Here is a 13,298-nt window from a genome sequence, read left to right as displayed (position 1 = left end):
ACCATCACCAGCCATGAACTTCAGGGATAGGTGATATGCCCACGAGGGACACATGAGGTTGTGTTTTTCCAGACACGGGTACCTTCCCTCCCACATGTTCTAAGTGTGAGGTGACCTTGTTTGCTCCACAGAGACTGATAGAGTCTAATTCCTCTCCTCTGAACCTTGACTGGTGTAAGTGACTCACTTGTAACCAATAATATGTCATGGACATGGTACTGTGACTTTTTTGGCCAGGTCATAAAAGGCCCTGCAGCTTCCTCCAGGTTCTTTTGGAGCACTTGACTCTGCAGACACCCCCAGGCCCCATGATCAAGAGTCCTGGGCATGCCGAGGCTTTACTGCACCTCACCCAGCTCAGGAACTAGATGTGAGCAAAAACGCTTCCAGGTGAGAACAGTCGGCAGTTGTTTGACGCTCCCGGAGTGATCCTAAAATCATGAGCCTCGTGAAGCCTTAGGCATCATGGAGTTGGAACAAAACTCTCTAAATTTCTGGCCCACAGAATCCAGGAGCATAGTACAATAGTTGTCATCTTACAACACTAAGTTTAGGGTGGTTTATTACACAGAACTATATAACCAGAAAGACCCAGGACAGGATGAGAGTCACAGCAGACGAAGCATCGTGCACCATTTCACTGAGAGTATGTAAACTTGTCACTGTATAGAGGTGCTGTGGTTGTGGGGGTTGAGCTGATCCCACAGGAGACCCTATAGCTGTCTCCTGTGCCAGGTGCCAGGAAGTGGCTATGTCTTAGGCCCAGAATGTTTGGTCTCATTGGGGTGGGGTGGGCAGAGAGGGAAGGGCAAGTATTTGAAAAGGGAAAGCACCTTGGTAATAAACTTTGGACACTTAATTTGACTATTATTTCAGAAATGACTGTAATCTGCCAGGCGCGGTGATTCACACCTGTAATCCCAGCGCTTTGCGAGGTCGAGGTGGGAGGATCACTGATGTCAGGAGTTTAAGACTAGCCTGGCCAGCATGGTGAAACCCCATCTCTACTAAAAATACAAAAATTAGCTGGATGTGGTGGTGTGCACCTCTAATCCCAGCTATTCGAGAGGCTGAGGTGGAAGAATTGCTTGAACCCAGGAGGCGGAGGTTGCAGTGAGCTGAGATTGTGCCACTGCACTCCACCCTGGGAGATAGAGTGAGACTCTGTCTCAAAAAGAAAAGAAAAAAAAAAAAAAAGAAATGAGTATATTCATATGAAAGACACTAAAACTTGAACCTTTACATTTTAATCCATTCTCCACCCCACAATCAAATAGGATCCTCAAGTAAGACAAGAATCATCTTACAAAAGAGACAGTTACATTGATCACACTGATCAACTTGTAGAATTAAATGTTGAGTCTTGCCACTAGTGGTTACAATGGCTGTATTGATTAAAATTAGTTACTTTGTAGAGGCTTTGGGGTTGTGAGATGTAAAATGAACTAAGATGTGAATGCTATTTGTAATTTTTATCAAAACTGAACATTTTCATTCATTGAATTGTATTGACATTTAGCAATTTAGGATAAATAATTTAAAGCTGTGTTGCTTTCTATATTACCTTGAGATAATTTGTTTTCTTTGTGTTTTGGTATCTGAAGCAAGTGTCACCCCATTACTGTATCAGATTTATGAAGGTTCATTTGCAGCAATGAATTCCCTGCGTTAGGGTCACTTTGTACTCATAGGCATCACATTCCCCTCCTTTCATCTGTAAAATGAGCATGGCATAAGCAAAGAAAAACCCAGTCAAGCACAAATCAGCAAAGGATATCTGAGTCATTTGAGACAGTAGCATCTTGACATCTGGCCCATGGGGGAGAAAAACAGGAAAATAAGTCACAAGAAAAATGAACAAGGCTGTTACAAATGGTGGATAATTATCTAATGAAAATACACAGTTTTAGTTGTATTTTTTCACTTTGCAATTCAATTAATGGTGCAAGATTTCAGCAAATATGTATGTCATCTTATTGAATGTATTTCCTAGTAAGTGCCTCATTGAGGCCAGATGTAGAATTACTCAAAAATTAGTCAGCAGTGATCCCAAAAGACACGAATGGTCAAACATTGCTGCTAAGAGGTGATAGATGAGCTCTCGGTAGAAACGCCTAGTGATGGGTGAAATATTCATGTTTCTTTTTCCATTTTACAAGGAGATGCTGCTGTGTAAAGAGAGGCCTCTTATTGCATGTGGTTTTGTGGTTGTCTCTGAGCCAGCAAGATTACTCACATCAAGAAAAACTGACATATTGGATATTTTGCCAAGTTTTACCTTGGATCAGACAGGTAGAAGAATTAAAAAAGGATATTCACAAAGACACAAAACAAATATTTTAAAAAGAATGAAGTATAGTGAGAAAAGTACGGCAGAAAGTACCGACGCTGTGTTCATTAAACACTGCCATGCTAGAAGGAGGGCTTGTCTCAGGCACCTAGCCAATATATTTGTACAGGTTTACAATGGCCCTATTCTCTAATATTTAACACATTTATTTTTAAATGTTCAGAAAAACATCTTGTTCTTTGCAATGCCGTGTCTTTTCAGTTCATTTAGATAAGAGAGAGAGAGACACTCTTCCTTTTTGTGTATTGTCCAGGGTTCTTTTATAACATCAATAATGAGAATAACAATACTACTTCACAATTGCATTGCAAGTTTATAACTTATATATTTCCTCAGTTTATTTGTGCTAAACCTTCTGAGATAAATAAGGCAGTCCTAGGTCAACCAGTGGAATAGCATAAGGAAATTTGAGGGCTTCTATGTTAACTGCTCATATGGAAAAATAATATAAGACTGTGCATTGGCTACCAGGGGATTTGAGTCCCATTTCTAATGCTATTTCTTAATGACTTCAGTGAAGCCACAGAGCTGTTTGTCTTTGTTCCCTCATATATGGAAGTTGAATCCCAAACCAACATTGACCTATTAAATTATGTGATACTCTATTTACTAGAGTTTCCATACAAATGTACATAATACAACTTACACATTTTTAAAAATTCAAAAGCAAGTTGTAATTGTAAAGTAATTTAAGCAAATATGTGTGATATAAATGTGGGTAGACAATATCTTTTCTTATATTAGTAGATGTTTCTTGCTGATAAAGGGGATGAATAGTATAAAGATTAGGCCCTCAGATTCTGCACCCACAGCTACTGAATTTAAATTCTAGCTCAGCTTTACAAAAGTTATCTTGCATTTTTCTGTCTAATTTTCCTTCTCTGTAAAATGGGATGGTAATGGTACTCACTGAGATAATTACTGTGAAGATGAAATGAAGAGCTATATGTAATTAAAAGAAGGCTCACACATGTTAATTACTACATGAAAGTTTGTTATTGTTAAATGCTGGTAAACATTTTAGTAGCAATTGCCCTATCTTGAATTCTCACTAGTAACTTGTTCAACTCTACCAAACAATGAGTCTTCATTTTACTTTGCATTATCATTTTATTTTATCTAATAAATTTGCTGAGTAGGATTTATACTTCTAGTCACTTGCTTTTGCCATTTTGAGAATAGTTCAGTTGATAAAATGGAGGAGTTTATTTTCCTTTGATATACCAATATTTCCAGTTGTAATTTTTATGGTGTATGTGAGCTCTTTATTGTGATTCTAGATTTGTAACGTATTCTTTCACAGCATAAACCTTTGAAAGTGAGACCGGTATATGTAATTTGGAAAGAATTGTTTTTTGGGAAAATGTTGCTCAGTAAATGAAGGTGAAATAGTCACATAGAATGAGTCAAACACCGTGATGTCTCTTAAACTCTCTTAAAATATTTTTATTTTTTATTTTTTATTATTTTTTTTTATTATACTTTAAGTTTTAGGGTACATGTGCACATTGTGCAGGTTAGTTACATATGTATACATGTGCCATGCTGGTGCGCTGCACCCACTAACTCGTCATCTAGCATTAGGTATATCTCCCAATGCTAACCCTCCCCGCTCCCCCCTCCCCACCACAGTCCCCAGAGTGTGATATTCCCCTTCCTGTGTCCATGTGATCTCATTGTTCAATTCCCGCCTATGAGTGAGAATATGCAGTGTTTGGTTTTTTGTTCTTGGGATAGTTTACTGAGAATGATGGTTTCCAGTTTCATCCATGTCCCTACAAAGGACATGAACTCATCATTTTTTATGGCTGCATAGTATTCCATGGTGTATATGTGCCACATTTTCTTAATCCAGTCTATCATTGTTGGACATTTGGGTTGGTTCCAAGACTTTGCTATTGTGAATAATGCCGCAATAAACATACGTGTGCATGTGTCTTTATAGCAGCATGATTTATAGTCATTTGGGTATATACCCAGTAATGGGATGGCTGGGTCAAATGGTATTTCTAGTTCTAGATCCCTGAGGAATCGCCACACTGACTTCCACAATGGTTGAACTAGTTTACAGTCCCACCAACAGTGTAAAAGTGTTCCTATTTCTCCACATCCTCTCCAGCACCTGTTGTTTCCTGACTTTTTAATGATTGCCATTCTAACTGGTGTGAGATGATATCTCATAGTGGTTTTGATTTGCATTTCTCTGATGGCCAGTGATGATGAGCATTTTTTCATGTGTTTTTTGGCTGCATAAATGTCTTCTTTTGAGAAGTGTCTGTTCATGTCCCTCGCCCACTTTTTGATGGGGTTGTTTGTTTTTTTCTTGTAAATTTGTTTGAGTTCATTGTAGATTCTGGATATTAGCCCTTTGTCAGATGAGTAGGTTGCGAAAATTTTCTCCCATGTTGTAGGTTGCCTGTTCACTCTGATGGTAGTTTCTTTTGCTGTGCAGAAGCTCTTTAGTTTAATTAGATCCCATTTGTCAATTTTGGCTTTTGTTGCCATTGCTTTTGGTGTTTTGGACATGAAGTCCTTGCCCACACCTATGTCCTGAATGGTAATGCCTAGGTTTTCTTCTAGGGTTTTTATGGTTTTAGGTCTAACGTTTAAATCTTTAATCCATCTTGAATTGATTTTTGTATAAGGTGTAAGGAAGGGATCCAGTTTCAGCTTCCTACATATGGCTAGCCAGTTTTCCCAGCACCATTTATTAAACGGGAATCCTTTCCCCATTGCTTGTTTTTCTCAGGTTTGTCAAAGATCAAAGGCAGATGTGACTTAGTGCTTTCATATCTAAGCTGTAACCTGGCTTATAGCCAGCTCCAAATATTTTACCTTAAATTGAATTATTCAACTAATTGGTAACTCTTGAATATTTGTCAGGTAATTGCTAAGTGCAAGGGAGTATGGGAAAAGATTACATTCTACTCTGTGGTGTATTTGCATTGACATAAATAGTAGCCAGCTCCAAATATTTTCCCTTAAATTGAATTATTTGACTAATTGATAACTCTTGAATATTTGTCAGGTAATTGCTAAGTGCAAGGGCGTATGGGAAAATATTACATTCTACTCTGTGGTATATTTGCATTGACATAAATAGTACACTGATTTATATAACATGGAATGATGCAGCATTGTAGATCCCAAGATTATGGGAAGCCTAGTTTGGGAAGCAGAGACAGATATATTTTCATGTTCCTAATAGTGTGTGTGTGTGTGTGTGTGTGTGTGCACACGCATTTACCTGTACCTGTATCTATATCTGTGTGTATATTTGACAAAAAGCAACTTGATCATAGATTTTGGTAACCATATGTACAACTGAATATTTTAACAGATTGTTTTCCTTTTATTTAATTAAAAAAGAAAAAATTAATTTGCTTATATTCTGTCATATACTTTTGATTTTAATAACAATTTTAAGGCATTATTTTGGAACTAAATCAATTGAAACTATATGGTCCATGCAGTTTTTTTCTGAATTCATTATTTGCTAACATAGTCTGCCATACTTGAACAGAATGCAGTAGTAAAGAGATTTGGACACAGGCCAAGTAACAATAAATTTCTCACATTCTTGTTGGCTCCCCTAGTTTATAAATTTCAAAACATTGTGAAAGTTTGCCAAAGAAATAGTGTTTGGTCTAAATATTGAAGAAATAGTAGACAGTAAATAAGAGTGGAATCATTTGAAACCAACAAAGCACAGAAAAATACAAAGAAAAGTTGAGATTCTATAGACAACATAAAGATGCTTAAATAACTTAAGAGCCTATCATATTCCAGTAACATTTAGAACTTGTCATATTAATGACGTTGATAATGTCATAAATCTTTGTTTATGATTAATAAGATGTAACACTATGATATAAAATTTAATGATTCGCTATTTCAATCAAATGGAAGAAAAATTTATTTTTAGATTATTTTAAATTAAGTAAAAAAAAATCATTTGAAGTTTGTAAGTTCCACTGGAAAAATTGAGTTTTGGATGTCTCAGTGGACTGGATTTATCATTTAAACAATGTATTCAGTTTTATGTTGTCAGTTATGACCAATGAAGCTTTTCAGTTTAAAGCACATGCTTTCAACTCTTTTATGAGAATTAATACTTAAAGCAATGATATGGGACACTTGTTCAATAATCTTCTATCAAATTTTCATCCCTTGAAATCTTTTAAATTGATGGTACCACTCTCTGCATGTCCCTCAAATGAGTCTACAGGGAGGCATCATGCAATTCGGCCTGCTTTATGTCTCTTCCTTATCACTATTCAACTATTGATACTATTATAGTTTGTTCTTTTCTCCAAGGATACATAACAAAAGAAGAATATTATAGTGAAAACGATCCAATTTTAATAAAATAGATAATGTAATTGGCATTTTTTCCCACACAGGGATTCTAATAAATTTAACAAAAGTGCATTTTATTTTTACTTTGTTCACATACAATTTTTCTTTCAAATTTTCCCCAAAGTTTTGTCTTTTTCAAATATCAAATAAATGCTTTTAATTTCAAAAACAAAACTTTTAGGATATCTGGCTTCCATCAGGAGAAAAACTTTTCAGGGATATTTTTGATTTATGATTAAAGAACTCAGGAAACAGAACTGTTAACTGTGCGCATTGAACATTTACTCAGCTTGGTTTATTGAAGACCTATTACCTTCTCGGTACTTTGCTAGGTGTGGGATACAATTTTGGGCCAAAGAAAGATAGACTTTCCATTCCTGAAGATTATAGTCAACTGAATGAGCATTCCCCTCAAAATCTGCTCTTTCAGAAAATGAAAGCAAAGAAATCTCTATCTGGTAAACTTATGGTTAGTATAATCTAACAGTCTATTTATGACAGGACTGCCAAACATATTACTTCGGCAAATATGTCAGTTGATTTACATGATGTTGACCCTCTAGAATCATATTCAAGGTTTACTTAGGGAGTCAACAAACACTTATGGGACATGAAGTAGCATGTAAACACTTGAGAGTTTTAAATTATTGTATACCTAGCGCTGTATGGTACTTAGGAATGCTCAATAAATGTTTGTGGAATTCATGAATAGAAGATTAGATGCATGTACCACCACCTGGAGATACCAGCTTAATTCTTGTCCTCAAGGTTACGCCCTTGTGGAAGAAATAGACAAATGTTTGTTGCACTTTTAATTAGGCCCATGATAAAGAGAAGCCCATGTGTGTCCTCCCAGGGGCAGGGAAGGCTTTCTGCAGGCTGAAATGGCTTTGAGAGATCTCTAGGTGTTAGATAATGAGGGAGGAAATTTTATTTAGTTAGCCGTGGAGCATAAATTAAAATTTTATAAGTAATTGAAACAGTGCTACCTAATAGAAATTTCTGTGCTGATGAAAATGTCATAAATGTGCAGTGTCCAATGCAGTAGCCATTTGCCACGTGTGGCTACTGGGCACTTGAAGTGTGGTTCATGTGGCTTAGGAGCTGAAATTTTAATTTCACTTAATAAAAACTTAAAGAGCCAGGCATGATAGTGGCTATTATTGGATGGCCTTGATTAGGAGGTTGGCAGGGTGAGAGGCTGAGGAACTCGTAAGGAAGCTGTTGCAGTAAAGCCAGACACGGTGGGAAAAACACGATTTTTCCCAGTGGCAGTGGGGATAAATATAAAAAGAGGAGTTAAAAGGAGTTTCAGGAAGAGGAGGGAAACCAGGAGACTGCCACTTTCTGGGTAAACAGCCAGGTATGGTGCCCAGTCATTTAGTGCTACAGGAAACAGAGAAGACAGGCCTGTATAGTCAAAGGTGACTCATTATCTTTGAGATACAGAAGAAAAGAAAGACCAAAGATGAAGACATGGGTGAACACTGAGACTTGAGGGGTAGAAATGGGATATATATGCAAGGAAGAAGATTATTATGTAGATGATGTAGAAAGACTCAGAAAACTGTGGTGTTGCTAATTCTAAAAGAGACTCAAGAAAGGATGAAGGGTTAAGTCTCATCAGTCATGGACAGGTGAGGAGAATAAGAACTAAGGAGTATCCAATGGAATGGGCATTCATCCTCCAGAGGTAACAAGAAACACAGTTTCACTCGAGATATGGGTTCTAATGGCTGAGAAATAAGCTCTTGGTGAGGGCAGATAAATGTAGGCTATGTCTTCCAATTTAAACTTTTAACTTTATATTAAAAAAATTAAATGATTTTTATGGCTCAATCACTCTTTTATACAAACGTCTCTCAGACAAACTTATATATTAATCTACTGTCAAGAAATACACTGAATTATTCATCAAAAGAAGCATGAAAGAAACTCCCAGAAATAAATGACTGAAATGAGGGAGTTTTCTTTTTAAATAAACAAATTTCAGTCATTTTATTTCAGTTTTTTATTTCTGGGAGGGATAACAGGGGTGAGGTATTCATTGTAGCTACTTTTAAAGGATTATTAGTATCTTCAACCCATGCGTTGTCTTTCTTCTGCAAACCTTCAGGAGAGTAAAAGTTTTCTTGTCCTCTGAACCATAAAGATTAATTGTTGTGACATGGCTAGAGTTTCACTCAAGCCAGAATGGCTCTGTTACTACTGATGAAATCTTGCCCAAGAATCTGGAAGTCAAACCCTTTTAAGTATGTTTAAAACTCTTGATTAGGCTGATGTGATGATGCCTGGTTACCTCTCTGCCAATTGGGCTCAGGACTGCGGAGGGAGTTGGGAAGTAGAGTCCCAGGGAGGGCTTGCTAGCCTCCCACCCACCCAGCACCTCCTGGCAGTTTAGAGTAGCCTACAGTTGTATGAAAAGGTGACCGAGGGCATGAGCAGAGCAGCAGTCACTGCCAATTATTACTCCTAACCCTCACCCAACAGGCACAGGACGACTGAAGAGGACAGCGCTACTTCAGAGACACAGCTGAGGAATTTTATTCTAAAAGTTGCAATAGTGCTTTGGTGCCATGTGACAGCTTCCTTGAACCTTCTCAGTGGGTCAGACTGACTGCATCACTGGTTCCCAAGTGAAAGAAAATATCTGTGCACTTTTGGAAGAGCTGTCATACTGTCACAATGAAGGGCAAAAAGAAGGAAAAAAAATCAAAGGTGGTTAAAATCTTTAGAAAAACATCAATTAAACAGGCACATTGGTCAAAAATTTATAAACTCCCAGTGCCCAGATTGTAGTCTTTAAATATTTCCCACATAAAGGGGCCAGGAGTTCTTTAAAAAATTATAAATTCCAGGACTTGGGAGAAAATGTACAGAATGAGCCTGGAACGGGTTGTTGTTCCAGGAATCAGAGCTATCAATGGCTATCAGGGTCAGGACCGCCAAGGTCATGTCAATGGACCGTCGGTAAAGATTATGATTGTAGTTGGTTAAAGCACATCACTTTTTTTCGATGTAAATTGTAACTTAGTGCAATTAAATGGTTCATGAGTAGGGATTTCTCTGTATGGGATGATTCTACATAACAATGAAGAAGAAATTGGAATATCACTTATTTGCAGTCCACTAATGAAATTAATAAATCCACGCAAAGATTGTCAATACCACCTAACTTCATGAAAAGGAAAACAACTAAACATTTTGTGTACCCAGTGGATGTACACTATGCTATCTATAAAGTATCATTGCCAAAGAATCCAACCTGAATCTGACCAAATGTTTGTTCCAATCTACCAATTTACTGGAAATACAGAAAGAAGGGAAATGTTTTAGGTAACACCACAGTGATGCAATGAGTAGAGTCCAGGCTGATGGAAATTCTACAGAACAATCTGGTTTCTTCAACACATAAATTGTGAGCAATTGCAAAACAAAACGAAGTAAAACAGAAAAAAAGAGGTGTTACTATGGTTTGAAAAAAGACATCAGATAATTATCTTTATTTGGATGTTGACCCAAGCGAACAATATAAAATTAATTTTTCCACTTGGAAAAATTTATATACTGCCTGGATATTTAGCAGGATTATGGAATGAGTTAATATTAATTTTGGAAGGATAATAATATTTTGCTTGTTTATTTGAGTCCTTATTTTTTGAAGATACAACAGTAATATTCAAGGACAAAATGATACGATGTTTGAAATTGAGCTCAAAGTATCTGAGGAAGGGGCAGAGTAGGTGGGGGTATAATTTGTTAGGTGGCAGAATTCTATATAGAGCCTCCCATTCCTGCCCAGCCAGAGATCTTAAAGGGCATGGATAGAGAAAGCAAGTGGTTGGAAGAGTCCAGGTTAATGTCAAGTGGAGGAGGACGGTGCTTATACTTTCATCTGGCTATATAAATGTCCGTTTATATCTGTTAAACACAAGCTCTTCCACCATGCGGTAAATTGGATTTTGGTCCCCAGCACCAGTATGGTGTTAGGAACTGCTATTTCCTTTTGTTTCTGGATTTTCTTACAACTTGAGAACTGGCCTTTATTTTCATTCATGTTGTTTTGTCAGTAACGCAAAAATGATTTAACTTTGAACTTATTTCAATTGGTCAGATTTTTTTTTCTTTTAGCCAACTTTATCAGATTCCAAAATTCCTTCTTCAGCCCCAGGTCATGAACTTTTGCCAACTTCTGCTTCCCTTAGTAATTAAAATTTTTCTTATAGGGAACATTGGGTTTATATTTACACCACCTGGCAAATTGACACCTGTATAATTCATAGGCACTAAAAAGGACAGACGCCCTCAAAACTGCCTGGCTTGTCTAGCTTTCTCTGGTTGGTTTGCTCTCTCACTCTCTGAAATAGTCATTTCAACTGTTAAAAACTTTCTAACCTCTAACCTTCCCTCCTCCACCTTGAATCTCAGTAGATCACTGCTCTTGTTACTTAACATGAAAAAAGAACTTATTAGATAGAAGTTCTGTCAAATTTCCTGCATGTATAAATAAATCTAAATATTTGGCACCCATCTTCTCCCCATCTATTGTGCTGCTTCTGTTGGTAAACAATGGAAACCGATACCTCCTCTAGGAATAACTCTATTCATGCTTTCTTAATAAACTTACTCTACTGATTATTTTTACTTTCTATTTTCAGCTTTTCTCTCCCTACTTAGTCTTCCCATCCCTATAGAAATGTGGTTTAGTTTCTCCTATGTTAAAAATGAAATGAAACAAGAATAATTCTCTTGGGACAGTATAAGGATCACACTATCTAGTTTCATCTAATCAGAGTCCAACCTTTTTAAAGAAATACTCTTATGTGACAGTTCGTGGTCTTCACTTCCATCTCCTCTGGTTCTGCACCTCTACTCAACTGAATCTGCTGCTTCCATGGACCCAAATAACACCTGGTTCCACAAAGTCAGTGGGTGACTTTCTGACTTGGCTTTTTCATCATCTTCAGCACAGTTGAACGCTCTCCTCCTTTTGACACTGTATTCCCTCTGCCTCCCCTTCTCCTCCACCTCTCTCTCTCTCTCTCTCTCTCTCTTCCTCTCTCTCTCAGCTGGGCATTCCGCATTCTCCATTGACATCAGGTTTGACTCTGATTAGATAAAACTAGATAGTGTGATCTTTATAATGTCCAGGGAGAGTTATTAATGTCTCGCTTTTATTTATTTATTTATTTATTTGAGACGGAGTCTTGCTCTGTGGCCCAGGCTGGAGTGCAGTGACTCGATCTCAGCTCACTGCAAGCTCTGCCTCCTGGGTTCATGCCATTCTCCTGCCTCAGCCTCCCCAGTAGCTGGGACTACAGGTGCCCGCCACCACGCCCAGCTAATTTTTTTGTATTTTTAGTAGAGACGGGGTTTCACCGTGTTAGCCAGGATGGTCTGGATCTCCTGACCTCGTGATCCGCCCACCTCGGCCTCCCAACGTGCTGGGATTACAGGCATGAGCGACCGCGCCCGGCCCTCACTTTTATTTTTTTTATTTTTATTTTTTATTTTACTTTAAGTTCTCAGAAACATATGCAGAACATGCAGGTTTGTTACACAGGTAAACATGTGCCATGGTAGTTTGCTGTACCTATCAACCCGTCATTTAGGTTTTAAACCTCGCATGCATTAGGTATTTGTCCTAATGCTCTCCCTCCCTTTGCCTTTCACTGCCCAACAGGCCCTGGCGTGTGATTTTTCCCTCCCTGTGTCCATGTGTTCTCGTTGTTCAGCTCCCACTTATGAGTGAGAACATGCAGTGTTTGGTTTTCTGTTCCTGTGTTAGTTTGCTGAGAATGATGGGTTCCAGCTTCATCCATGTCCTTGCAAAGGGCATGAATTCCTTCTTTTTTATGGCTGCACAGTATTCCATGGTGTTATGTGCCACATTTTCTTTATCCAGTCTATCATTGATGGGCATTTGGGTTGGTTCCAAGTCTTTGCTATTGTCAATAGTGCTGCAATAAACATAGGTGTGCATGTGTCTTATGGTAGAATGTCCTTCTCAGTCAGTTCTTTGAATATTGGTGTTCCAGTTTTGGTTCCAAGCCACATTTTCTTATGTGACTCTTTTCCTAAGCAAACTCATACACACCTGTAACCACAATGACTAATACCCAGAGTGTTGCGACTTTGTGTCTCCTGCTGAGATTTTGATTCTGAGCTCTGGGTCGGTATTTCCAATGCGTGTCTAATGACGCCCTTAGAAGCATCTCCCTCTCAGCATCTGGAAACTGAACCCATGCTTTTTCCCTCACACAGGGAAGGCCCTCCAGAGATCTCCCCACATACTTCTCTAGCTCCTTTCTTCATCACCTCATCACTTTGTCTTATTAGTTAAAAAGAGTCTCCCCGGATTCATTCATATATAGTAATTATTACTATAAGTGGGAAATATCTATACAAGTGGAAATTGATTTTTTTTCTGTTAAAACAGGAACATATTGATATCTTTATGCTTTACTGGGATGATAGAGATTCCATTTTATTTCAATTAAATGTGATTTATGTCATTCAGGAAATGATGCATTGCACCTAGCTAACATTAATCATAAAGGACTATGTTCTTATCTTTGGCATTCACAAA

At 37.7% G+C, this 13,298-nt stretch overlaps 1 long non-coding RNA gene across 1 annotated transcript in view; it reads left to right on the top strand.

Annotated features, from left to right (window-relative positions):
• The first annotated feature begins 254 nt into the window (after positions 1-254).
• The window catches only part of LOC129137891 (uncharacterized), a 223,338-nt gene continuing 210,294 nt past the window's right edge, over positions 255-13,298 (top strand). Inside the window, exon 1 of the long non-coding RNA XR_008540756.2 lies at positions 255-390. This is a non-coding gene — a long non-coding RNA (uncharacterized LOC129137891). The remainder of the gene's footprint in view (positions 391-13,298) is intronic.

This window comes from Pan troglodytes, chromosome 17, assembly GCF_028858775.2.
Source record: "Pan troglodytes isolate AG18354 chromosome 17, NHGRI_mPanTro3-v2.0_pri, whole genome shotgun sequence".
NCBI lineage: Eukaryota > Metazoa > Chordata > Mammalia > Primates > Hominidae > Pan > Pan troglodytes.
This window is presented reverse-complemented; position numbering and strand designations above follow the sequence as displayed.